This window comes from Amblyomma maculatum, chromosome 1 (genome assembly GCF_055883805.1).
Source record: "Amblyomma maculatum isolate TAMU_Amacu chromosome 1, ASM5588380v1, whole genome shotgun sequence".
NCBI lineage: Eukaryota > Metazoa > Arthropoda > Arachnida > Ixodida > Ixodidae > Amblyomma > Amblyomma maculatum.
Genome location: NC_139344.1, coordinates 441,958,234 through 441,985,704, shown reverse-complemented (window position 1 = coordinate 441,985,704; position 27,471 = coordinate 441,958,234). Strand labels below are relative to the sequence as shown.

General features: G+C 44.7%; 2 long non-coding RNA genes across 2 annotated transcripts in view; one reads left to right on the top strand and one right to left on the bottom strand.

Annotated features, from left to right (window-relative positions):
- Positions 1 to 27,471, top strand: part of LOC146209578 (uncharacterized) — a 90,081-nt gene that overhangs the window by 43,022 nt on the left and 19,588 nt on the right. The window contains exon 2 of the long non-coding RNA XR_014703453.1: positions 4,478 to 4,608. This is a non-coding gene — a long non-coding RNA (uncharacterized LOC146209578). The remainder of the gene's footprint in view (positions 1 to 4,477; positions 4,609 to 27,471) is intronic.
- Positions 145 to 7,430, bottom strand: LOC146209579 (uncharacterized). Its single transcript, XR_014703454.1, has 3 exons — positions 7,361 to 7,430; positions 4,911 to 5,029; positions 145 to 177 (listed from the first exon to the last, which is right to left on the bottom strand). It is a non-coding gene; the product is annotated as an uncharacterized LOC146209579 (long non-coding RNA).

Below are 27,471 nucleotides of genomic sequence, written 5' to 3'. Positions count from 1 at the left end.
TCGTACAACTCTACGAGACAACGTAGACGCTCTAAGAGACCTCATAGAATTCTTGTACAAATCGCATAGCTCTTAGAAATCTCCCACATTTCTCGTACACATCGTAGCAATCTCGTACATTTCGCATACACTTTTTCAGTAGGGTAAAAAAGGCCGTGAAGAAAGAATTGGCCAGCCCTGAAAAAGAAAAGGTTCTGTTGGTTTTCACTCGAAGGCTACGACTAAGTCGCCAATCACAATTACCAATTACCGGCAATGAAAGTCCAAATTGAAAATGGGAGCTTAATGTGATACAGCCGCCGGTGTCTGAAATTTGAGTGAAGTGACAAGATCTACTACAACAATCCACTTCTTAAGAACCGCCTACTAACTACCTCTACAAATATTTCAGGCCGGGCCCGTCGATCATCCCCACAAAGAAGGCATTCCTTCGTGCCAAAATAAACATTGCTCTTATCATTTTTCCCAGCACCTCTGTATGTTGGAACCACTTTCCCGGGCATACTACGGGGCATTATCAACTTTGATAATATTAAGGCTTTCTCTATTGCGATGCACTTGTTGTCTTGTTGTCTGGCTTGCCTACGTATTGTCTGGCTTCACCTTCACATTTTTCACTCTTAAGTTTGTGAGTATTTTTGTCACCTAAAGCGCAATATCTTTATCTTCGTGCTGCGCTATTAAATGTATTTCCTCCCACTGCCCTCAGTACTGTCTACGGGCGCTTGGTATATATATATATATATATATATATATATATATATATATATATATATATATATATATATATATATATATATATATATATATATATATATATATATATATATATATATATACATATATATACATATGCATATATTGTAATCCGTCCATCACAAAGCCCCTGGTCTTCACCAGTGGTGCTAGTGAAAAAGAAAGATGGCTCGTTTCGCTTTTGTATCGTCTACCGGCGCCTCAACAAAATTACACACAAGGACAATTACCCCCTTCCGCGTATAGACGACGCTCTTGATTGCCTCCAAGGTGCCGAGTACTTTTCATCTCTTGAGTTACGTTCAGGTTACTGGCAAGTACCAATGGCCGCCAGTGACAGTGAGAAGACAATCTGTGACGCCGGATGGCCAGTATGAATTTATTGTGATGCTCTTCGGTCTGTGCAATGCGCCCGCTACATTCGAGAGGATGATGGATAACATCTTGCGGAAGTTCAAGTGGCAAATCTGCCTCTGCTACTTGGGCGACATTGTTGTTTTCCACCGACTTCGCTACGCACCTACAGCGCTTGCGGAAAGTTTTAGTCCGCCTTACTGACGCCGGCCTGCAACTGAATCTCAAGAAGTGTCACTTCGGTGCCAGGTAGTTGACTATTTTGGGGCACATCGTCTCTAAGGAAGGTGTTCGCCCTGATCCGGCCAAGCTGCGTGCAGTGGCGGAGTTTCCTAAGCCGGTTTCGCTCAAGCAACTTCGAAGCTTCATAGGTCTATGCCTATTTTCGGCGCTTCGTGCAGAATTTTGCTTCGATAATTGCCCCCCTGACGAAACTACTCGGAGGAAACAATGACTTAACTGCGTGGTCGGTCGAGTGCGACGAAGCGTTCAACGCATTGCGCCGTCTTTTGACTTCGCCACCAATCCTTCGCCACTACGACCCGACAGCACCCACCGAGGTCCATACTGATGCGAGTGGCGTTGGCCTCGGAGCTGTCTTGGCACAACGGAAAAACGGTTTTCACGAATACGTCGTCGCGTACGCGAATCGTGTCCTCTCTAAAGCTGAATGCAACTACTCAGTTACGGAAAAGGAGTGTTTGGCAATTGTGTGGGCAATAACGAAATTCTGACCCTACCTTTACGGTCGCCAGTTTGACGTCGTCACGGACCACCACGCGTTATGTTGGCTGTCCTCTCTTAAAGACCCGTCCGGCCGCCTCGCACGATGGGCTTTCCGCCTACAGGAATTTGACATCCGCGTTATATATCGCTCTGGCCGTAAACACATGGACGCCGACGCACTGTCTCGTTCTCCCCTCTCCAACGAACCTGCTTGCTCCACAGCGGCTGATCCCGTCCTCTCCTGTCTAACCATCGCTGCAATGCCTGCGGAGCAGCGCAAAGACCCGCAGCTCGTCTCTCTTATCGACATCATGTCCACTTCTCCTAACGCTGCTGCACCTTCTCGGGCTTTACGCCGTCAAGCACCACACTTTGTCCTACGAGACGGCCTTCTCTACCGCCGCAATTATATGACTGATGGTCGACGGTGGCTTCTCGTCATTCCCCGCCATTTACGACATGAAATTTGCGCTTCTTTCCATGCCGACCCTCAGTGTGCCCATTCTGGTGTAGTCAAAATGTTTCAAAGAATCTCTCAACGCTACTATTGGCGCGGCATGTACGGTTATATTCGCAAATACGTCGGCTCCTGCATCGCCTGTCAGCGCCGGAAGTCATCCACACCTCGTGCTTCTGGCCCCTTACAACCACTTCCATGCCCGGCCCGCCCTTTTGACCGCATTGGCGCTGACCTTTAAGGGCCACTTCCCTGCACGGTTTCTGGGAACCGGTGGATTATCGTCGGCATCGATCACCTCACCCGGTATGCCGAGACCGCCGCTTTACCCGTGAAGTTGCCCTGTTCTTACTACATCATTTTGTTCTTCGCCACGCCGCACCGCGAGAGCTGCTGAGTGACCGGGGACGCGTCTTCCTATCCAACGTCGTTGAAGCTCTACTGGCCGAATGTCGCATCATACATCGGACAACAACGGCCTACCACCCTCAAACTAACGGGCTGACTGAGCGCTTCAATCGTACTCACGGAAATATGCTCATGATGTACGTTGCCGCCGATCAGACTAACTGGGACGCTGTTCTTCCTTTCGTGACATACGCTTACAACACCGCCACGCAGTCAACTACTGGATTTAGCCCTTTCTTCCTGCTTTATGGACGTGAGGCATCGGACGTGTGACCGAGCTTATGGACGTGTGATCGAGCAGATTGCCGGACAATTCATACTCTTAATTTTATAGCACATTTGTACAATTTCTTGAAAAGTTATCACGGTATGGCCACATGTAGAAGGCCACCTCTACGGTGACTGGTAAAAAGAAGGACATAAAAGAAGTAAAATTCGGGCTGTAGACATGTTTGCGGAAGTTCGTGATACGAAGTGGATGTAGTGAAAGCGACTTGACAGAAAAGAATGCATTGAGAAGCTTAGAGAGCTCTTGATCTTTTCACTTTCCTTTTTTCTTGTAGGTATAACGCTCTGCTGAACAGCACACTCTCCCAGCCCGATGAAAACAAAATAAAACTTAATCTCCAACGGTCCTTAACCGGAAATCGAGTTTGTCACTCGCAGCAATCCTCCTTTACGTAGCGGTCCATCTACATGTCTTGTTCCTCCTTCCCCCGATCATTTGTTTAAAAAATCGAATACAATGTCGGTATCTCGAATTGATTCCCAGACCAAGCTTGCGCGCTTTTTCAACTAACGTCATGCCCATCGTTCTCCTTTCCATAGCTCTGTGCGTTGTCCTCTACTTAGGTAGAACCCCTTTTCGTTAGCTACCAAGTTTTCGTCCCTTAAGAGCAAATATTTCTCCCTTGGGGAATACTGGTCATTCATTTATTAAACACTTGCCAACTGCACTCCACCCCAGTCTGATACTTCTAATTATTAACTCTCATGAATCATCTGCAATCCTTACCTATTTACTTCAATTATTATCTGCAAAGGTAACCGGCAGAAAGGAGCCATTCACGCTTCCACTTCCTACGCCAAAGAAGGATCTTAATTGCTTCCAAATTTCACCTCCATCTATTTGTCTTTTTTCGGTCAAAGTGACAGATGCAAACAACGCATATATACTGAATTGTCTTTATTATGTGAGCGCCGTATGCTATTGCTTGCATGTATCCGTACTTAAGTAATTTCTTGGCAAATTAGGGCAAGCACATCACTACCAACGATGACCCAGACTCAAATTGGACACGGCCCATCAAATACATTTACAATTTGTAACTTGCCTTCAAACCTTCTTGCCATCCTTTGTCTATGATATACGTGTATGCAAATATTAGATGTTTAGCAGAACGCGCGAAATTCTACAGTGCACCCAGCACATTCTCCGCCGTCGTTCTCCACCCCTGCCCACCTTTATTGTACCGATCCCTTTTATACTTTTCTTCAAAGGCTGTTTTATATACATGTTATCCCACAGCCTTCATAAATAACTACGTACAAATACATGTCCAAACGACCACTTCCTTCAGCGGTGATACATTTTTATTTGGAAAGCTTTTTTACATTGGCCATCCAGAGCAAAGGCGTTTTTCATAAAATAAGAGAGTATCGGCTATTTTCTTAAAAAAAAAAAGTATGCTGTTCATATACAAGTGATGTCTTGCAATTTCTTGAGCACTGACACCTATACTTATGCTTTATGATGAATCATTTTTTATCATGCAGCCGAAAAACTTCTGCGAACATCGGAAACTTCTGCGAACGTGGTCCTAAATTTTCTTTCAAACAATCTAAAAGATGCCCGCTTTTGAAGAAGGGGTTTGCCACGCCCAAGAAATATCGCTCGCCTGAAAACGGTTCGTATGCTTTGTATGGTCTCGCGTTTTCTGGCAATCTGCTTTGTTTCATCAATTTGACAGTCAAAGCGCGAATCACGCTTTTCAGATGCATAGGCTGCCGTTGACACGATATATAATTTTCTTGCTCTTATGCGTTTATTCGCCAAATTTACCATATATAAAAAAGCTAGGTCAAAAAATTACAAGGGACTTGGCGACAAAAGTAGTGAACGACGAAAGGCTGAATGTAGCATTCTTCTACGTAACTGCTACTGATTAGTAGTGAAATGAAATAAAAGACAAAGATCATGGCGTCTTACCCTATCAATTCCTGGAGCATCAATGGAAAGAAGTGGAGGCTGTGACAGATTTTCCCTTCTTGGTCTCCAAGATTACCTCGGAAGGAGACTGCAGCCATGAAATTAGGAGACGCCTGCTTCTGGGAAAGAGAGCAATGGTTAGCCTTGACCGCCTAGTAAAGAGCAGAGACATTAGTCTGTCAACCAAGATCCGCATAACTCGTGCTATGGTCTTTCCAGTTGTGATGTATGGATGCGAGAGTAGGACTGTGAAAAAGGCTGACCGCCGAAGAATTGACGCGTTTGAATTGTGGTGCTGGCGAAGACTCTTGAGAGTTCCTTGGACTGCCAGAAGATCAAATCAGTCAATATTGTCGACCATAAACCCTGACTGCACATTGGAGGGTCAAATTCTAAAGTTAAAGCTCAGCTACTTTGGTCATCAGATGAGAAGAGAGGAGTCGCTGGAGAAAGATTTGATGTTGGGAAAGGTTGAGGGTCGCCGGAGAAGGGGTAGCCAGCGAAAGCGATGGTTAGATGGCATCCTCGAGGCACTGCCGATGAAGTTATGTGATGTTAGGAAGATAGTGAGAGACCGGAAAGCGTGGCGTGACATGGTCCATAGGGTCACGAAGAGTCGGACACGACTGAACGGAACTGAATTATTTACTAACAAATAATTATTCACTCAATAATAATAAATAATTATTAATTAAGTATTAACTAAGCACTACTTATTTAAATTCTTAGTTAATAGGCACTGACAGATATATTTATAAGTTATTTCACGAATTACTTAATTGATATTTAATTGCCTAAATCATTATTTGTTATTCCTGATTTATTGACATATGGCCATATAAGGCACGCATTCGCGCATACTGTGGCAGTGCTCTGTGATTGGGCGAGACCTCAATGATGCCATCCCTCCTCGGAAAATCAGAAAGTCGCAAAAGCGGGACATATTTTGTCTACGATAGCATACGCCAGTAAACGCTTTCGCCTTAAACATTGTAAAAATGGAAGGCTGGCACAAACATCAGCTATTCTTTACTTCGGGACCTGACTCAGACTGCGGAAGACAGGTTTCCGTTACTTGTTGCTTCGTGAGTATTGCCCTAAGAAGGTAATGCCTCCAATGAGCGACGCAGCTTGCTCAGGCTCGTGTGTGTCCTCCGACGTGGGATGTGATCCGAGAAGTTGTGTGTGGGATTTTGTTGATTTGTGCTGGCCAGTGAAGGTAGCCGCGTGCTCAATTCCCCCCCCCCCCCCCCCCCCCAACATTGGCCTGAGTTCCTATTGCTCATGCTTCGCTTCCTCTTCTGTAACCCTCTCAGTACGAGAGGGTTTATAACCATGGTTCTCGGCAATAGACGCTGCTATGCACTGCTTCTGCGTAGTTCGCGCTGGCTTCACAACATTGTGCTTGCTGCAAAAAATAAAATTTATGTGCATAACATGAAAAACCTATCGTTGCTTAAGAAATCTCTCCAATACTATGAAAACTTGTATGCACCCACTACACCCAGGATTAAAAAATAGAAATGTACACAGGATTAGGCAGCGTGCCCGGCAGGTCACTTCGTAGAAAATCATCCTAGACACGGTGATGACGAGTTCGAATTAAATTTTAGGCATGTATGTCTTTTTTCAATATTTTATGCTCGTGGAACTTCTGTGTAAAAACTCCTCGCTACGGAGGTGCAGTGATTAGATGTTCGACTAATTTGCGGATGTACAGGCTTTCAAACACTTCCACCGGTGGCTACGTTTTGATGAAGGCGAGATATAGTGGTGTTCGTATGCTGTGTGTTGTCAGTGCACGTCATGAGGGGGTCAAAATTTGCGGAGTCCTTCACTACTGTCTCTCTGATAGCCAGAAACATTTGGAACGTTAAACAATACAAACTATTACAAACGAAACACTCCTTCTTAAAAATATATTCCTTTTTTTGCAGTTTCCAGTGCAGCCTAACCACCAATAAAACAAACATTTCTATAAGCTTACGTGTGCTTCAATGTCGGTTGGCTTCTCTAATATGTAAAGGGTCCTCATCATTCGGACATCAATATTTCCCCAAAATGCCTGCAAAAAAAGCTGTCCTCAAGTTGTAGGCTAAATTCTGGATATTTTAAGTAGCCATTGAGATAAGCTTTCATAAATTTGTTAAATTATTAAACATTTCGAGTTCAAAATTTTTTCAATCTAATTGAATGCACTCCCAAAGTTTTGAACGCTTTCTAATAGGCACGAATGTCTTAATTTTTTATGACTGCATCAGTAACGGGGGCGGACTCCGACACCGCGGAGCCTGTAGTCAGGGTCGTACGGGGCTCGGAGTAGGTTTTAGCGAACCAACGTAGATCACGATAATAGCAAAGATCTCCGCTCATGCGTGGCAGTGGCACCTATAGCCAACATCTTTTATTTCTCGCTTTTAGTACTTGCGAATCTGTGAACTGGTACTTACCTCAGGGTCGACATTGCGAACTTTCGCTCGTAGCCTCTCATATGCCTTCCTCGGTGAAGTGCTTCTCACACCCACCGCGAACATATCAGTCAAGCTCATGAGCTGACAATTATAGCACCCATCGCCATACGCTAAATGCCTTTTAATTGCATGCTTAACGCCATCATTTCGGTCTGTTCTAAGCTTAGCTTAGAATTTCTTCTTTCTTCGTCAAAGTGTAGTAGATTTAAGCGACTTTTTTATACCCTAAAATTTACGATGTTCAGTTGAAAAGATTGACCGAGCTTATAACTTCAAGAAATTGCATATAATCTCAATAGGAACAGGTATGTTTAAAGAAATTTTCTGTACATGTTCTAGTTTTTTCACATTTTTTAAAAAGGCGCCCGATTGCTTCTCTATTGCAGTCTGACATTGTAAACATGGACGATCCTTAGATGCGAAATGTTGCTTTTGATCTTGAGCTTAGACCAGTTGCATTAATATGCTCGGAAAAATAGCTTACAAAATGTATGGTTGCCTAACTATTTATATCAGAACTTTCGAGTGCTTTTGTATGGCGTCGTTAAATGATAGCGGCCGCGGCAGAAAAAATAATAGATGAAATTTCGGCCATGAATTAGAAGTGTACATCATTTTAATCAATGTTTGCATAACCATTTTTTATAATGGTAAACAGATGTCTCTAATCCAAACGATATCCCAGAATATACAATTTGTATTTGTGTGGTGGCAGACAAGACTAGTAGGAGCAGCGCATGAAAAAGAAATGGGATTTGATTTATGCGACGCATGCTGTATATGCGCACTGATGTTGTTTGCGTTTTCTTTTAAGCGACACTGTGGTTTATTAAATTGTCATTGTTAACAGAAAAGGACTATGCACTAAGGAAGCTTTCGCCACCATGTACGGCATTTATTGATTATTTCTATTATGCAAAATATTCGTGTTTTAGAGCTCGAACAGCAAAACGCATAGAAACTGCGCAAAATTTTTGCCGCTATTTCGAAAACACCTAAAAACTAAGAAAGCACTTCCAAATTATTTGCATTAAGAAAACATTGATACCTGTGGCGTATTGCGATTCTTATTTTTATATAAACGGGTCGCTGGGGATCACTAAAGACATCTTTTTGGGCTCCTCGTCACCGATCCTCAATAGACGTGGAACGAATTTGCATGCTTGAGCGAATATCGATTTTTCAAAAGTTCAGTAGCATCCAATGATCGGCCCAGTTCAAGCAGCAGAATTTCTATTCAAGCCTGCGAAGAAATCTGGCTGTTCTTGTGAGAAGTGGGAAAACATAAAATAAATATGGAAGGCTACACATTCCCTATGTCATCATTTCTCTCCCGTGCAGCCTTTTGAAATGTCTGGTAGCTTAAACAATATCTGAGCTCTCGTAAAACGCATTGTCGCATGCGGAAGGAAAATTCTAATTATTGTTGCCCGTGTTGACTGCGTCCGTATATTCAGAGCCGTGTCTTCGCGAATGAAATGTCCACCTTATAGGCAGGTTTTCTTTTTAACAATATATCATTTTTTCTTGTTTTTAAACGCGTCTAGGTTGCAAATCAATATACAAATTTTGCAGTAAATAGCATTGCATAGCTATTTTGAGGTTTCCTTTGCAAATGACGTGTAATTTGTTTCTACGTTTTATCTGTATCTTACATATTTTGGTTTCCTGGCTTAAATCCTAATTGGAAGAGCGGACGGGCCTGAGAATGAATGAATGCAGCCTGGTAGTTTCCGGTGTTGAGCCATTACAGAGAAAATGCTAACGTTTTAGCAACTGGCTTGACGATCCGATAATTCCTGCAATAGGTTTCGTTTCGCGTTCCAAATGTGCAACATTTTATGTGTTCCGGTCGCTGTTGTCTACCTTCGGCTCCACTTTCTACAGCGTCAATTTCCACGGTACATACTCCACTACAAGTGTCTGCGCCAACTGCGAGGAAAACCACATTTACGCTGCAGGCAGGAAGTTCGACGTCTTCATTCCTGTGCTGTTCGGCTACAGCGTTTCCAGAAACGAGAGCGGGAATACTATCCGGTAGGGTTTTCTCGTTCACATTCTCCGCTTAACCTCGCTTTCCTGCTTGACCCTGCTGCAAGTGGCGACCTAAATAAACAGGCCTGTTATTCACTGGAAAGGCTGGCAAAGACCTCACTTGCTTCCTCCTATTCAAGGAAGCGGGGGGCAAGTACCTAAACCTAATTGCTGCGTTGTACGAAGAACTCTGCTGCAAAAAGAAGAAAAGTGATTTTCTACTTGTGTTAGCACTTTGGATTGCCTATTGTAGCAAAAGGTGCTATTGCTTATACTTAATCCAAACACTCAATGAAGGAAAGATATCGCTAATTTTTACGATAACGGCAATAGCAGGCCCTAAGAAATAAAAATCAAAATAAGGAGGAACCTTAACCTTCGCCTTAAGACATTTGTGAGCGTACGCACTCACTGCCTCAACTGTTGCTACTGTGATGGTACTTTTATCACCTCGGCCTCTTTGCCAATTATTAAACGACGTTTACTTTTCAACTCGGTGTCTTTGGCTTTACGGAACAAGTCACCTTCATTCAAGCGGGCAGAATTGTCGGCAGCCTCCTGACGTTCCAGTTGGGCTTCCTTCGCAGATTGATGACGCTTTGTTAACCGTTTCTAACGTTCTTACCTCCTATTCCCGCCTTCGTTTGAACAGTCTACCGGCCTCACAAAAAGTCTTCTTGTCCACCTTCTCGGCATTTGTCTTACGAATTCTTCTTGATCGTCGAGCACCGCCTTCAAGCGAAAACCAATCCTCAACTGTGCAGTAGCATGCTAAACCCAGAACTGACCAGCCAGGTAGAAGCTTAGCGGCGGTGTGTGCACGCTGACAGTCGATATGACCAAGATTTGCAAACAGATACAGTTGAATCCCGCTATAACGAAATTCACGGTGCACGAAAAAAAATTCGTTCTCGCGGAACTTCGTTATCGCAAAAATTTGACGTGAAACGCAGAAAGAATTGCTCAAGCAGCAGCAAAGGCGTTTAATGCCAAAAATCTGTAAGCTTGGTTTGCTTACGCTTCACGGCGAGCAACGCCGTCACGCGATTTTCGCACTCGGTCAGCAAACCCATTGCAACATCGTCGTCTCGGACAGCAACGAAATTCCTGATGACATCAAAAGCGTCCATCACCTGTACGGCGGTTGCCGCAGCCGGCGCTTCCTGTACGTCGTCGTCTTCTTCATCGGAAGAGTCCTTATCATTCCGGGCAGCTTTTATGATCTGCTCATCACTCACATCTTCGTGAACAACAACACAAGCGTCAGCGCCGATGTATTCGTCGAGCTCGAGATTAGGCGGCACGGTTCCTATTTCTCCCAGCGTTTTCCAGGCGGCCGCTATTCCCGGAGCCGGTGACGCCTCTTCGTCGTCGTCTGTAACGCCTGGTGTTAGGCCAGCAGAGTGTACGGGTCGACCTTCGGCAAATCCAGCGTGCCTGAAACAGTTCACAATTACTGAGCGCCCCAGTGTGCTCCAGGCAGCAGACATAATCTGCAGTGCCACGTACAAGTCCACCTTCGTGTCTCGGCCGGTTTCAGTGTTAAAAAGCAGCCGCTGAATTAACCTCCCGCGGTAAGCGCGCTTCAGGCTAAGAATCACGCCCTGATCGAGAGGCTGTAAGACAGACGTGCAATTGGGAGGGAAAAACCTCAGCTCCGTGTTATAGTGAGCTTGACTTCGTCGGAGTGATGCGCTGAACAATTGTCCAAAAGCAAGCAAACTTTACGGCCCTGCCGCTTCATGTCGCGGTCGAATGCCATCATCCACTCGGTGAAAATAACGCGGGTCATCCATGACTTGTTGTTCGCCTTGTACTGCACAGGTAGGCTACGAGTTCCCTTAAAACAGCGCGGCTTGGCACTTTTGCCTATGACTAACGGCGGATGCTTGTCCGAGCCATCCATGTTTGTGCAAAGCAGCACTGTGATGCGTTTTTTGCTGTGTTTGCCGCCGTGACAGCGCTGCCCCTTGAAGTCGAGCGTCCTAGCCGGCAATATCTCGTAGAATAGCCCGGTCTCGTCGGCGTTGTAAATGTCTGCAGGCGCGAAGTTGCTCAAAATTCCGGCCATGTTACTCGCCTTCCAAGCAGCTGCTCCGTCCACGTCTGCTGACATTTACTCGCCGCACAACACTTTTCCAACGATGTTATGGCGGGCCTTGAAACGGTTTAGCCAGCCAATGCTGGCTTTAAAATCATCAATGCCAAGTAGGCATGCATAGTTCAAGGCTTTCTGCTGGACGATGCTTCCGGACAGGGGGACGTTGCTGGCTCGTGCTTCCACAAACCACGCATGCACTGCTTTGTCCAACTCTTCATGGAGGGGCCGCGTCACCTTTTTGTGCTTCGAGGATGTGCCTGAAGCAAGTGCCATTCTCACGCTGTCCTTATTGCCTAGAATCGTTGACAGCGAACTTGCAGGAATTCCGAAGTCTTCAGCAATTGCCGCTTTCTTCCTTCCGCTTTCTGCTTGGGCGATTATTTGAGCTTTTTGCTCAAGGGAAAGAGTTTTGCGTTTTTTCACTTGCGTTGCCATCGTGTCCTGCGGATGAAAACTCGTCGTTGTCGAAGAGAAAGGCAGCGAGTGAACAACGCGACCACGACACAAAGCCAAAATGGCGGGACTGCAATCACGTGATTTCATGCTTAATGTGGCTTTGGATTTGACTTGGACTTCTCGCCAATAAGACTAGTTTCGACTTCGATTTTGAACGCGAAAATTTCGTTGAAGCGGAAACGCTCTGCAAAAATGGTTCGTTGAGCAGATATATTTAGGCCATTAATTCTTATAGGATACTCGCGGGGAATAAAAAATTATTCGTTGTCGCGGAAATTTCGTTGTGGCGGTATTCGTTGTGGCGAGATTCAACTGTACCACCAAGTCTGAAGGCGATTTCACGTTTCAATTTTAGCTCTTTCTGCATTTTAACTTGTATATTACGCTTTCTAGTATAAATAGCTTTCGGGAGCCCATAAATATGTTCACCCGTCTGTTTATTATATATATATATATATGTATATATATATATATATATATATATATATATATATATATATATATATATATATATATATATATATATATATATATATATATATATATATATATATATATATATATATATATATATATATATGAAGGAAAGCAGCCAACAGTCGGCGAGGCCAAGGAAAGCATAGGGGATTATATTTTATGTCTTTTTAGAGCGCAGCTCTTTGGCACTCGTTCCTGGTTTTCGCGTCGGCGTAGGCCTCGTAACCAGCGCCTCCCACTTTCATCCCCCCAGTTCGAGCCGGCGCTTGGCAACCGAAACCTCGCAGGAAGCGCGGAGCAGCCGGAGAACACAAGGAAAGGAAGGGGGTTTGGGGGGGGAGAGGGGTCGCCGGAGGAAGCGCTAGCAGCGACTGTCTGATGCCGCTGCCGCCGCTAGCGAGTCAAGACAACGTGACCGCGTAGGTAATAATAATAATAATTGGTTCACAGGAAGGGAAAGGCGCAGTATCTGTCACACGAGTTTATAGACACCTGAACCGCGCCGTAAGGGAAGGGAGGAAGGTGGGAGTTAAAGTGTAAAGAGAGAAAGAGGAGCCGTAGTGGAGGGCTACGGAGTAATTTCGACCACTTGGGGATCTTTAACGTGTGCTGACATCGCACAGCACATGGACGCCTCTTCGTTTCGCCTCCATCGAAACACAGCCGCCGAGGTCGGGTTCGAACCCGGGTATTCCGGGCAGTAGTCGGGCGTCTTACCACTGTACCACCCCGGCGGGGCATGACCGCGTAGAAAAACTGATTTATTTTTTATAAGAAGGGAAAGGCGCGGTAACTGTCTCACTTGTTTTCTGTGGACACCGCAACCAAGCCGTAAGGGAAGGGAGGAAGGCGAGAGTGAAAGTGGAAAGAGAGAAAGAGGAGTCGTAGTGGAGGGCTACGGAGTAATTTCGACCACCTGGGTATCTTTAACGTGCGCTGACATCGCACAGCACACGGACGCCTCTTCGTATCCCGTTCCTCTCGCTCGTAACGCGTCCCACGTCTGTGACAACCTCGCGAGGTACTTGTATAGATCTCGTCTTTGCGAATCAAGCATTGGTGTACCAAGTCGAACATATATCAGTCTATTTCTCCGACCACAAAGCTTCCTTCATGACTGTCAGGAACTGTTAGTGGAGTCTTTGTCAAAGGAATACGTGTGAAAAATAAAAAACTATTATGTGATAGCGCATACATGTGTTGCTAGATTTCTTTGCCTCAATCTATCGAAAAGGTGAAACAGCGCATTTGCAGCGCTCAAATTTCGCATTAGGAAGTAACGTAATCGTCGGTATTTTTTTTTTAATTTTTTCTTGGATAATCACAGAAATGAGTAATGCTATCTGCTTAGGGGAAAGATAATTAAACACAAAGTCGAAGAAAAAACAACGTGCCGATGGTGGGGAACGAACCCACGACCTCCGAATATCGCGTCCGGTGCTCTTCCAACTGAGCTACATCGGCCGCTGTCCCCCCTGCTACTTTATCGGGTATTAATGTTGTCTGTATACGAACCTTGAAAGTGTTCACCAGCTCCACCCTCAAACATAGCGGCGGACGTTGAACGTCCTGTGTTACCGCCAGTGTCACGTAGAACGTTATCAAGAGCGAGGGCGAAAGCTGTGCTAGAACCCTCTTATGCTACCTATGGCTTCAAGACTGCCAGAACCGAGACCCCCGTAAGCTACAAGCACATAAATTAAGGGGAAAATGAGGGTGCTCGTCATAATACATGAAGGAAAGAAGCCAACAGTCGACGAGGCCAAGGAAAGCATAGGGGATTATGTTTTATGTCTTTTTTTTAATTTTTACTTGGATAATCACAGAAATGGTTGGTTGATTTGTGGGGTTTAACGTCCCAAAGCAACTCAGGCTATGAGAGACGCCGTAGTGGAGGACTCCGGAAATTTCGACCACCTGGGGTTCTTTAACGTGCACTGACATCGCACAGCACACGGGCGCTTTGCTTTTCGCCTCCACCGAAAAGCGGCCGCCGAGGCCGGGATTCGATCCCGCATCCTTGGGAACAGTAGTCGAGCGCCGTAACCGCTGCGCCACCCCGGCGGGGAATCACAGAAATGAGTAATGCTATCTGCTTAGGGGAAAGATAATTAAACACAAAGTAGAAGCAAAAACAACGTGCCGATGGTGGGGACCGAACCCACGACCTCCGAATATCGCGTCCGGTGGTCTTCCAACTGAGCTACATCGGCCGCTGTCCCCCCTGCTACTTTCTCGGGTATTGATGTTGTCTGTATACGAACCTTGAGAGTGTTCACCAGCTCCGCCCTCAACCATAGCGGCGGACATGGAACGCCCTGTGTTACCGCCAGTGTCACGTAGAACGTGATCAAGAGCGAGGGCGAAAGCTGTGCTAGAACCCTCTTATGCTACCTATGGCTTCAAGACTGCCCGAACCGAGATACCCGTAAGCTACAAGCAGATAAATTAAGGGGAAAATGAGGGTGCTCGTCATAATACATGAAGGAAAGAAGCCAACAGTCGGCGAGGCCAAGGAAAGCATAGGGATTATGTTTTATGTCTTTTTTTTAATTTTTACTTGGATAATCACAAAAATGAGTAATGCTCTCTGCTTAATTTATCTGCTTGTAGCTTACGGGGTTCTCGGTTCTGGCAGTCTTGAAGCCATAGGTAGCATAAGATGGTTCTAGCACAGCTTTCGCCCTCGCTCTTGATCATGTTCTACGTGACACTGGCGGTAACACAGGACGTTCCACGTCCACCGCTATGGTTGAGGGTGGAGCTGATGAACACTCTCAAGGTTCGTATACAGACAACAATATTACCCGAGAAAGTAGCAGGGGGGACAGCGGCCGATGTAGCTCAGTTGGAAGAGCACCGGACGCGATATTCGGAGGTCGTGGGTTCGGTCCCCACCTTTGGCACGTTGTTTTTTTCTTCTACTTTGTGTTTAATTATCGTTCCCCTAAGCAGATAGCATTACTCATTTCTGTGATTATCGAAGTAAAAATTAAAAAAAAGACATAAAACATAATCCCCTATGCTTTCCTTGGCCTCGCCGACTGTTGGCTTCTTTCCTTCATGTATTATAACGAGCACCCTCATTTGCCCCTATATATATATATATATATATATATATATATATATATATATATATCACTATTGAAAACGGCAAATATCTTAGAACCGTCTCTAAAATATTGAGAAATACACTATTACGCCCTTCAGATTGTGTCGTTGTACGAGTGGTATAAAATATCTAGCGCAGCAGACCTGCTCTAGGTCCAAAACTTGTAGGCTTGTCTAAGGCCGCGTGCATGTTAACTGGTGCTCACTTGAGTGATTTCAAAACAAAAATATATAACGTGATTTCCCTTAATCCTTAATTCGAATTCGAATGAAAATGCTGAGAAGAGAGTTTATAGCAGCAACCATAAGGCGGAAGCTCATACAGCCTCGAGTCGAAATTTGCAGAAAATTTCTCCCACCAATAAAAAACAGCTGCTTCAAACAAGCGAAAGTCATTAATTCGCCGAAGTTAACAGCTTGTTCAACGCGCACTCATGGCAGCGCCAACAAAACTAGCGAAAATGACATGCTTCCTCACTATGGATGATACCACTACGCTTCTCACAAGAAAGGAGGACCTCCGACGCCCGCACACGTGCTCTTGTCCCACCGTGTGCGGCAACCCTCCCCTGCGGTCTTACCCGCGCAGAGGAGGTTGCACTACGGAGGATCCGGGTCGGGGTTGCCCTCACGCCTGCTGTGACATGAACATGGCCTCAGTATTAACATTTACATCAACGTCCATGATGTCCTGTCGGCAAGTCACCAGATTATAAGAAAGCTATTCACCCCTTGATTTGCGTTTGCCTTACATTGAAGCCGACGAGAATTCGGCACCTGACGGCTATGGGCCTTTCGCCGAAAAACTCATCTTCGTGCATTGCATGGACGCAAGGGCCTTATCATCCTCTCTTTTGAACTTTATTAGAATAGCCAACCTTTTGTCTTTCATTTAATACCCCTTTAAAATTTCTTTACACATTCCATTATGCCCTGAGGCGATAAACAACTACAACAAAAGAGAGGCCCCGCAGTATCGGTGCCATCCCTGGCAGCCGCCTCGTGCAGGAAGGTGATACTAACTGTCCGCGCCTCGTGACGCCGTGTGAAGACCTGGCGTTTTCCACCGGGGCCTGAAGTGATTAGGAGGTAACGGAGTAACAGAGGAGGTTGCACATACCTGAAATGTAGCCGTGGTGTCAAGCTTGCAGTTAACAATCACTAGGCTGTCTGTCAGTCATCATGGCATTAGCCTAATACTGACGTAGTCATCTTAGTGAAAAACTACGAGTAAGCTGAGAACCTAGGAGCACGAGTTTTGAAATTAACATGTTTTGAACAATAGATAGATACTTATACCTCCTTTCCTGCGAAAAGCAGCAGGTCACACTGGACAAATACCTATCAACAATACAAATACAAATACCTACTAAACAGCCCAAAATGTGTGGGCATAACATATATCAAAGATAGTTTCCAGTCATGGCAAAGTCAGTACGATGCATAGCGAAAAAGGAAGAAATAAACAAGATAATATTCTAATCATCTACAAATAGCATGACAGCTGTTAAAGGGGTGGTACAGAAAACAAGTTAATCACACTAAGAAACATAATAGAAAAGAAAACATTAACAATCACTCCAGGATATTAACGAATTTCCGACCCCATCCCTTGGACGCATCTTAGTGAGTCATTTTGTCACCACAAGATATCTTGGTGTCATTGGGCACGTTTCAGAAGCATTTTCTAATACATTCGTACATAGTTGGGTCTGCTTTGGTTTGGTTAAAAGGGATAAACGTCGCTAAGCAACTCGAATATGCTACAAGGGTTGCCAGAACAAAGAGATCCGGAAATTTTGATAGCCTGGGAATTGTTAACGTGCAGGGATATCACACATGCGTCGGCCCTTCTCTTTTTTGCCTCCATCTAAACGCTTCCTTCGGCGCAGGAACCTAATCCTCGAGCCTAGCTACCCTAACCACTGAGCCATGGCGGTGCGTCATAAGCCCGCCTTGCGCATTCCAGTTCCAAGCGTATGATACCTTTTAAAACTGGACTTGTGCAATTACCTTTTGCACTTGTCTGCGCGTACAAACGCAGTCAGGAACAGAGCGATGCATCCAAACCCCCCTAAAATGACTAACGCCGATTCCGCGCAAACTAGGTAGAAATGTTTACTTTTCAACAATCTTTTAGGCTACATTAAACATGTAGAATGCTCTCAGTAGCGTAATATGCTAAACATTTCGCTAATAGCTCTCCCTTCATTATATGTGCATCTTAAACTCAGCGGGTCGCGCTTCACTATTCTTGTTTGCCACCTAATCGTTAATCCAAAAGTGGCACTTCATTAAGAGGAACTGGGTTTCAGCTGTGTTTTCGAGATATTTGCAAGAAGTATTTAATCTGCGTCCTCTAAAGCACTGAAAAATATAATGTTGTAACAGCTTTCTGGTCAGCGCGGAAATGCGCCTTTCTTGACTTTTAACAGGTTATGCATCCCAATACCACAGCAATTTGGTCATTCCAATACTATGAAATTTGTGCACAGAAACATGCCCAAAGCTAGAAACTATCTTGGTAGAGACTACGCAAGGTTGATGGAGCATCCCAGTCGAAAAAAAAAAAAACTACAGTATAATTTCTGTTGTTACGACACAATTTCTGTGCGGTTTTTGACAGAAAACCTGTTGTGACAAGAGAACTTTGTATAGTAACATCAGAGCTTTCTGTAGGTACAGCAGAAAAGTGCGACAGAACTACAGATAACAGAAAGCTACTACAGAAAGACTACAGAACTACAGAAAAGTACTACAGAACTACAGGAAAATCTGACGTTTACGACAGAACTACAGAATATTCTGTCGTATTTTTGACATGGTTCTGTAGTTTTTTTTCGACGGGGATATAATAACGCTGGAGTCTCCAGATGGTTGCTATAAGGTCCTCTAATGATACCCATAAAGAGCAAACAGCGATGGGCGGTTTCAAGTTTCGTGCACAGTGGTGAATCAGCAGAAGACAGAGTGCGATCAAGAGTAGCACCAAAACTTCTGTCGTTCGCCCTCGTGTGTGATCTCAGATTGGCGTTGCTTCCTACGAACTTAGGAAGAGTAAATAAGAGGAAGCGTTGGAGGGGGCGAAGGCAGGGAGTTAACGATGGAAGAAGCAGTGGCCGAGTCATGTCGGGCGTGTCATTGGCCTGACATTTGCGGGGCCGACGCCAAGACAGAGAACAATGGAGAATCGATGATCGGTTTTCTTGGAGTGAGCATGACCCTCCGGAGAGGCGAACGGGCATCCACACTCCTAGTGGAGAATGGTTTCCTGAAAATAGGTACGAATGCAGAATCTAGGATACAGAGCGTTGAGCGCAAATGGATGTGGGTTTGAGCATTTAGTTGTAAAAACTGCGGTGTAACGTACTTCTTTTAACTCGTGCAAAACATTTGCATTCTAGTGCGAGTTGCGTTAAACAGTTGATTTGTACTTATAATATGTCCAAACCGGCGGCAGGGAAAATTTACTTGCTGAGAGCTGACAGAAATAAAATGTTTTGCCATATCTCTTTGAAGTGAATGATGAAGATACATATAAAGCTATAGTTGGCTTATCTAGTGCCATTGGTAGTGTTTTGCAAATATTCCTGTATTAGTTTTCTTTAGCACAACCCCGTAAATGTCGACAGGAGGACACTGGTTCTTTGCCCCCGAGCTGCTGCTAAATGTTACTGAGCGGTGGAGCATACAGGTGCATTCTTCTCGCCGACATCGGCTAGCGTGTAACCTACTAGTCAGATCTAATCCTTCCAGCGTTTAATAGGCGTAAGCGTGCGTTAGTGAGCGACCGGCGCCTAACTTGCGATATTCGAAAACGTATAGACTATACTCGAGAAGGTTTGTTTGAGTGTAGCATTCCGGGAGTCATGTAAATTAAATGACAAGTCAGATAACGCTTTTTTATGTGCTTGTATATCATCATCATCATCATCGTCAGCCTGACAAGATCCACTGCAGAGCGAAGGCTTCTCCAATATTTCTACAATTAGCCCGGTTCTGTGCTAGCTGCATCCACTTGACCCCTGCGAAGTTCTTAACCTCATCCGCCCACCTAACTTTCTTCCGCCCCCTGCTACGCTTTCCTTGGTGCTTATATATGCCAGAAATAAATTTTACATTTATTTTTCCCTCTGAAGACCTTCTCATTATTCGTACTCGAATGGCAGCTCTGAGAATTGCGGCCAGGGGGCCCTAATTAACCCGAGAACACGGCATCTAACCTTGAAAGCTACCATCACTTTATGCCTACACAGGATGAACACAATCATATGACGCCCCACATACCAGCAAGCGCAGATTTCTGCTTGAATTCTAAAGGGTTTAAACTGTGGGCTCAAAACGCAAGCAGCCGGGAAACGGGCGTTTGGCGCGTGCGCAGGGCTGGCTTCTGCAGAACCTTCAGTAAGCGCTTAAAGCCTTTTTTTTTTTCCAGGCGGCAGACGAGAGCTCCAGGAAGTTGTTTAAGGATAAGCTGCTGTTGTGGAAAAAGGGTATGAAAATATACGAGGAAAAGCGGAATTTAAAAAATATTAAAACTTTGTTGTCATAAGGATGATACAAAAACTGAATGGGAAAGCACAAACTTGAAGTTATAACTCTAACAAGAAGCGGGAATGAAGAATGTTGAGAGGTGGAGAGAGCGAGAAGAAGCAGAACAAGGTGTAGTAAGAGTGGAGGTTTGCGAATCTAAAGAACAAAGCGCAGAAATATTGCAGTGCGTACGAATCTAACATTAGCATGATTCCACTGAAAAGTACAGAAAATGGTTAAGCACTCTAGCTCTCACACCCAGTATTCGCTCAGACAGCTGCAGAGTGCACTAAAACCATGTGCATAAAAATTATGCATACAGATAAATTACAGTGATAAATCTGTACAGTACTAAAGTAATGAGAATTAACTAATAACCTCCATGAAACTCATACGCAAACCGCATGAAATCACGCTTAATATGACCCTGTCATTTCAAAGCATAATACAACATAAAAGACAAACGATATCTGAGTACAACGAATTAAACGTACTTTCAACACAAAAATCAGAATAGGTCGGTTTGTAGGGTTTAACGTCCCAAAGCGACTCAGGCTATGAGAGACGCCGTAGTGGAGGACTCCGGAAATTTCGACCACCTGGGGTTCTTTAACGTGCGCTGACATCACACAGTACACGGACGCCACTCCGTTTCGCCTCCATCGAAACGCAGCCGCCGAGGCCGGGATTCGATCCCGCTTCCTTGGGCACAGTAGTCGAGCGCCGTAACCACTGCGCCACCCCAGTGGGGCAAAAGTCAGAATAGGAAAAGAAAAAAAAGAGTATGTGAGGAATCGTGCTCATTTGTAACAACTATCAACAATGGCGGCAATGTTTAATGAAGAAATAAATCTCTGAACACTGATTTCTAAACATTCAAGTCAACATCTTCCTGGTATAAATAATTTATTATACTTGGCCGCCAAACTTAGTTCGGCTGCTCTGCACTACCCAGGGCTCAGAATTTTTAGTTGTTTAAAAATGCGCATCTATTCGCAAGTTTACGACAATAAGGATAGGAATAAAGATATGTTTCTCTTCATCTCTTATCATTCTACAAAGGCGATAGTTATAGGAGTTTTCTTGGTTAATCTTAACTTCTGAGAAAGATATCTGCGGAACAGTAAGGTTTGGAATTTGTAATAATCCGGATTACCATATTTTGCCAGTTTCTACCAGTTTTCTAACTTTTGTTGGTGTCTCTTGTCGCATACTAAAAAATAACAGTACTTTATTGGCGATAAAAACTATGTATGACAGATGAAAAGTCTTGTGCTAAGCGGAAATATATATTGATTTCTCCTAAACTGAGAGGTAAGCTCGTTATGACGGGATTTGTATGTTCGTCCCACAGCATTACTCTGAGAAAATTACTCCAAGAGTTCTAAATTCAGTGACGATTTCAATAGGCTGCTGGTATATGTGGAGATAACTTTTTGATAAAATGATTTTGTTTTAGCTCACAAGCCTTAGTGTTTTGTATATTAACAACCAATCCTTTGCAGGCACCCAAACATGTACTCTGCTTAAAGTACTGTTAGCACGATCGACAAGCATTCCTTATCATTTCCCTCAAAACTAGGTTGGCGTTATCGGCGTAAATAATTATTTATGTCATCATCAAGTTAACATGATAATTTATATAAATAATAAATATATATGGTCCCTGAATGCTACCCTGTGGAAACCAAAAATTGTAGGTTATGTGAGGAGGAGCTATTATCTGTACTAACCGAGTGCATAAGATTTCCAGGATACGATTCAATTAGTTTCAGGGTAACAGCACGTAAACCATAAAATTTTAATTCTTCAATAAAATACTCCGGTTATACGAATCAAATGCTTTTGAGAAGTATACAAAAACTGCCAGTAAGTACCGTTGTTCAAGTTTTTCTAGAATAACTTCTTTTTGGTGAAGCAGGGCAAGTGCAGTAGAAGGGCATTTCCTGAATTCATATTGAGATTGAATCGTAATGTTGTGTTGATGTGTAGATGACAATAGACGAGAATGAACGGCGTTTACGAGAATTATAGGAAAATAGGTAGTGTGGAAATGTTCTTTTTGTTTTGTTGAGTTTAACGTCCGAAAGCAACGCAGGCTATTAGAGACGCCGTAGTGGAGGACTCCAGAAATTTCGACCACCTGGGGTTCTTTACCGTACACGCACATCGCACAGCACACGGGCACCTTGCTTTTCGCCCCCAGCGAAAAGCGGCCGCCGAGGCCGGGATTCGATCCCGCGTCCTCAGGAACAGTAGTCGAGCGCCGTAACCACTGCGCCACCCCGGCGGGGGGAAATTATTCGCTAATTTGATAAACTGTTCTTGTCGTCTTTTTTGTGCAGAATGCCAACTTACGCGCATTGAAGTTTTGTTGGAAATTTTCCGCTTTACAGACAAATATTGAAAATATGAATAAAGGGAACAGCAATAATGTCAGCAACAAATTCGATCGCGCGTACTAGCATTTGAGTTGAGCATGTTCATTAATAGCCTCTCAGCTTGGCTAAGATTTTGCCGTGCAGTACGGAAAAACTTATGTTGAGACGTTTCGGTCATAAAGAATACTAAATCAAGCTGGACTAAATAACTGAGAGTGAGTGAGGGCAAACCTTATTGGCACTAAAGAAAATTGGACTTTGAAATCTGCGTCAAGGTCCTTTATTCTTGGGCTCCAGTGGCTACTGTTGCAGCGCATACCATGTTGAAACACTAGAATTGTTCGTCCGGGTCTATGCTGGACACCTCTGCATGCCTGTTATGGGGGGATTCTGCAAGTTTTGGATGGCCGTGATTTTCAGCTAGCCCCAGGCAGTGTGGTATAGCGTTCGGTTGTGCCGCGCCAAGGCCATGAGTTTTTTGTCTGTGTGTGGTTAACGCTTAAGTTAGGCTCATGGGGTTTAACGCCCCTAGCGACTCAGACTATGAGAGACAACGCAGTAGAGGGCTCCGGAAATTTCGATTGCCAAGGATTCATCAGCCTGCACTGACATGGGATAGCACGCGGTCGCCTTGTTTTTCGCTTCTGCCGAAAAGTGCCTGCCGCGTCCTTGATTTTATCCCGTATCATTGAGCTTGGTAGCGGGGTGCCTTAACCCCTGCACCAGCACGGCGGGGGTGTGGTTAGATTAATTTTATTACATTAATGTGGTTTATGGGCACAATGTCTCCATCGTACAAATTTATCTCGGGTCCTTTGGCATCGGAGAAGAGAAAGGCATCCAGAAGCAATGTGCTCAAGCCTGTCGCCGCATGTTTCCGATATCGGATTGATTCTACTTCGTCTACCGCCTCTCCGTTATTGTGGTAGCAAGGAACGACATCAAGAGTTTAGTTTCCGTTAATCAGGCGTGCCTTAGAGCCAATTTAAGGGAGGAAGAGGAAGCTGAAGAGGAAAGGCAGGGAGGTTAATCCATTTAATGATATTTTGTACTGAGTACTTAGTGGTGTGCTTATTTAGAGGGTACGGAAAAAAACGCTTCCTTAAGTCCTGCAAATATTTGCTTCTTTTCTTGATCTCCTGCTGCTTCTTCGGCCTTTTCGAGATCCCCTAAGGCACGTGACACTTGTTCCTTCCTCGGAACGAAGCCTCCAGGGCGATTTAAACAGGCTGTCGAGAGTAGAACGGTTTTAACCGAGCGATATGCACCACTGAGCTCTGCGGAATCATCGGCCTCTTCAGTGTGGTTTGATATAGTTCACGTAGCTGAGGCTCTCCAGAGGAACTAAAAGGGCCACTATAGTTGGACTTGAGCTTCTGGCATAACCGCCGGTTACTTAGCGGCGTCCACAGCTACACTAAATCACCGGGTACATAGGAGATTTGCCGGCCTGTGGTTGTCGTAGCTTTCCTTGGAACGCTCCTTAGAGGCAGGGAACGCGGCGAACTTCTTCACCTTTACATAGAGTAGCGGTAATAGAAGGCTCCTTGTGAAAGCAGAAAAAGAAGGATGGTATCAAGGGAGCTGCGGGGCATGTGAGCTTAAATTAGACAAAACGAGCTGTAGCAAGTGGTCTCGTGCTACGCCGTATTATACTCATATTTAAATAAATGGAAGATGCCATCCTGGTTCTTGAGACTAGAATGAACATAAATACAACGTACACAGCAAACACAGTGGTGGGAGTGCGGTTCGTGCATTACACAAGCCCTTTTTTCAGCTGATGGTGCGGCGTTCAATGCCAAATTTCGGGTACAGAAACAAACAACTTCTTCAGTGACATCAGCTGCAAGTTGACGTCCATGGTTCCTGACGGGGACCCGAAGATGACCAAGTCGGAGAGCCAGGGAGCGGAAAAGGAAAAGACACGTCGTACGCAGTTGCTGACGGTACTGCAGCTATTTCAGAATATACATAAGGTGGTCAACCCATACAACTATCCACAGATTATAGTTCAAAGACCGTTGGAAAGGGCTTAAGAGGTCGATGGACACTTGGCCAAATAGAGCGCACGGACGTGCTATAAGGTGCTGTTGTTCTGGCGTACATGAGGTAGGCAGTCTGTGCCGCTATAACTGCACAAAACTTGCTTCATAACTCTGAATAATTCGACGTGGTCTTGGTAACATGTTTGCTGTGTGTGGTGAAGAGTCTGGGACACACAAATGCGCAGATGAAGCATTGGCATGCAACATTTCAACAACAGCAAAGCGGAAATTTCTCGGCATGACAAGAAGAAAGCGCCCTTCTGAGAGTAAGGTGGGATTAGAAGATAGACATGCGAAGTGCCTGCCAGACACATTCCTCACCGACTATTGCCGCACGTGCATACACGTGCCTACTGATTAACCGCTATATAAGAGCACAGCTCTGCCAATAAGCGCTCATTCGGTTCGGACCTGCTTAGGTCACTGCTTGGGTCACTGCTTGGGTTACCGCTTGGGTCACTGCTTGGGTACTGCTTGGGCGCTACATTTGGGCGCGAAAAATTTCATAACTTCGTTTGTCGACATCATTATTGAAACAGACCACCGCCCACTTCAAGCGATTAATCGACGACATGCCGCCAAAGCTTCAAAGTCTCTTTTCACGCTTGCTGAAGTATTATTCCCCTAAATTTGTACCATAAAAAGTGTTTCTTCTCACCAACATGATATCAAGGTCAACGCTAAAGCCGACTTCTCAAATGACGTAGAGGTGCATGTAGTTGGACTGGTAACGGATCTCCTGAGAAGCAAAACAATGAATCGACTTGTTGAGGCCATAGCAAGCGATACTGATTTGCCGTCTGTTATACGTTACATAACATATACTGCTGACCTTGTTCGCATTATGGAGCCATTCGCTGCAGAGTTATCGCTCTGAAGCAGTTGTGGTAAAGGTGGCCAAGATAGTCATTCCCAAGTTGATGAGGGCGGAAATGCTTCAATGTCCACACGAAGGTTATTTGGACTAGGTCAAAAGTAAAGCAAGGGCTCGCCAGCTAATGTTCTGGCCTGAACTGAGCTCCGATATTGAGCGGTTGGTAAACATTTGCGCTGTCTGCAAGAAATACGCATACCAACAACAACGCGAGCCAGTTCTGAAGTGGCTAACACCCCAATAGCCTTGGTACAGAGTCGGTTCCGCTATCTTCCAGCACGGTGGTAGTTCTTACCTGTGCGTGTACGAGGCCCTTTTCAACTTTCCAGAAGTTGAAAAACTTAGCGATAGCACAGCTAGTACTGTTATTGACAAGCTGAGAGCAATCTTTGCTCGTTATTGAGTTCCAGTGGAAGTTTGCAGCGACAATGGTCCCCAATTCACCTCTCACGAATTTGCTGGTTTTGCATAGGTAAGAGTTCAATCAGGTTACGTCAAGCCCTGGATTTGCACTATCTAATGGACTTGCAAAAAAAGGCGTCTAAATTGTATGAAGAATCTCGAAAAAGATAGGGAGGAGACACGGCAGCACTTCTGGCTGAGACTACTTTCCTGCCGTTCGACTCCATTGGAGGACTGCTGTTTCCCGGATGAGGTCCTGCAAGGCAGAAGACTGCGCCCACTAATTCCTGACTTTAGCCGACAGCCGAAGACCACGATTTTCAAGAGACTGCCCCTGGATGCTGGTGTTAAATCTCTACCATGCTTCAAGAAAGGAGACGTAGTTAGGATTCGTGACAAGCAGTGGACTTGCAAAGCGCGAGTAGTGGAACCGGTTGCACCGTGTTCATATTGGGCGCTTACTGAAGATAAACTGCTCCGCCACTACAGAAGGCACCTAAAAGTGACGCTGGAACCCTTTGAGCGCAGCATAATCGAAAGTGACGTATTCGACAGTGAGCGCGAGCTCATTGACGAGTAGGTGCCCAGTACACGAATTCTAAAGGTGGAGGCGCCAACTAAAGAAAGCCAGACAACTCCAAAAGACGATCCTTCAGAAACAGAAGCCAGCCAAATAGGCTCCACTACAACCAGAACTTCAATCAAGTAAATCACTGACATTTCAAGCTACTGAAAAACAGAGGAAGAAGTAGAAAATACGCATGTGCAGTGCCTGCCAGACACATTTGACACCAAACGCTGGCGCAGACGCCGACACATGTCTATATCAATTAGCCGTTATAAAAGAGCACAGCTTTTCTAAACAAATCCTCATTCTGTTGTGACCTGATTTAACAATGGGAAGGGGGGCTAATTTTTGTAAAGCATGCAAAGGGATCTGGTGAAGGACGAGCGATATCAAAGAGCGATGTCAGTTTTGTCTCTGCGTTGTTCAGTCTGAAACAGGTGAAGATCAGGAAAATGTTGCCAATATAGGCACTCGGCAGTCATCTATGTTTTTACCATTGTAGAAATTATCGGGAGTAGCAAGCGCCTGCGTCTTGGCGGCAGTGTTCTACCGCGGAGTCACGGAGGTTTACGAGCCAGCACAGCGAAACATGCATGAATAAAGTATAGACTAAGGTAATCGCTGAGTGAATGAGAACAACATGAGACTTCAGTCAACCAAAAGATCAAACAGGTTTTCAGAAAGCGTACTATACTATCAACCATTGCCATACTATCAGGCGCATGATAGATAAATGTTCGGAATAAAACGGGCAATAACGCCTAGGATTAAGTGATTACGAAACAACAGTTGATTCATTCGAATGCTCGGCAAACATACATGCATAGCGAAAACTGTGTGTAGATAAGCCGTATGTGAATGTATTCGAAGATCTATAGTGGCTGCGCAGCAACCATAGTTCTGAATAATAAAAGTAATAAAAGTCTCATAAGAAAGCTGTTAGGCAAGGAGAAAAGATCCCTCCAGTACTATTCACAGCTTTCTGAGGGGAAGTGTTCGGAGAATAGAATGGGAGCAGTCAGAGACAAAGGTTGATGGAGAATACCTGGGTATTCTGCGATTCGTTGATGACATCGCTTGATAATAAATGAGGGATAAACCAAAA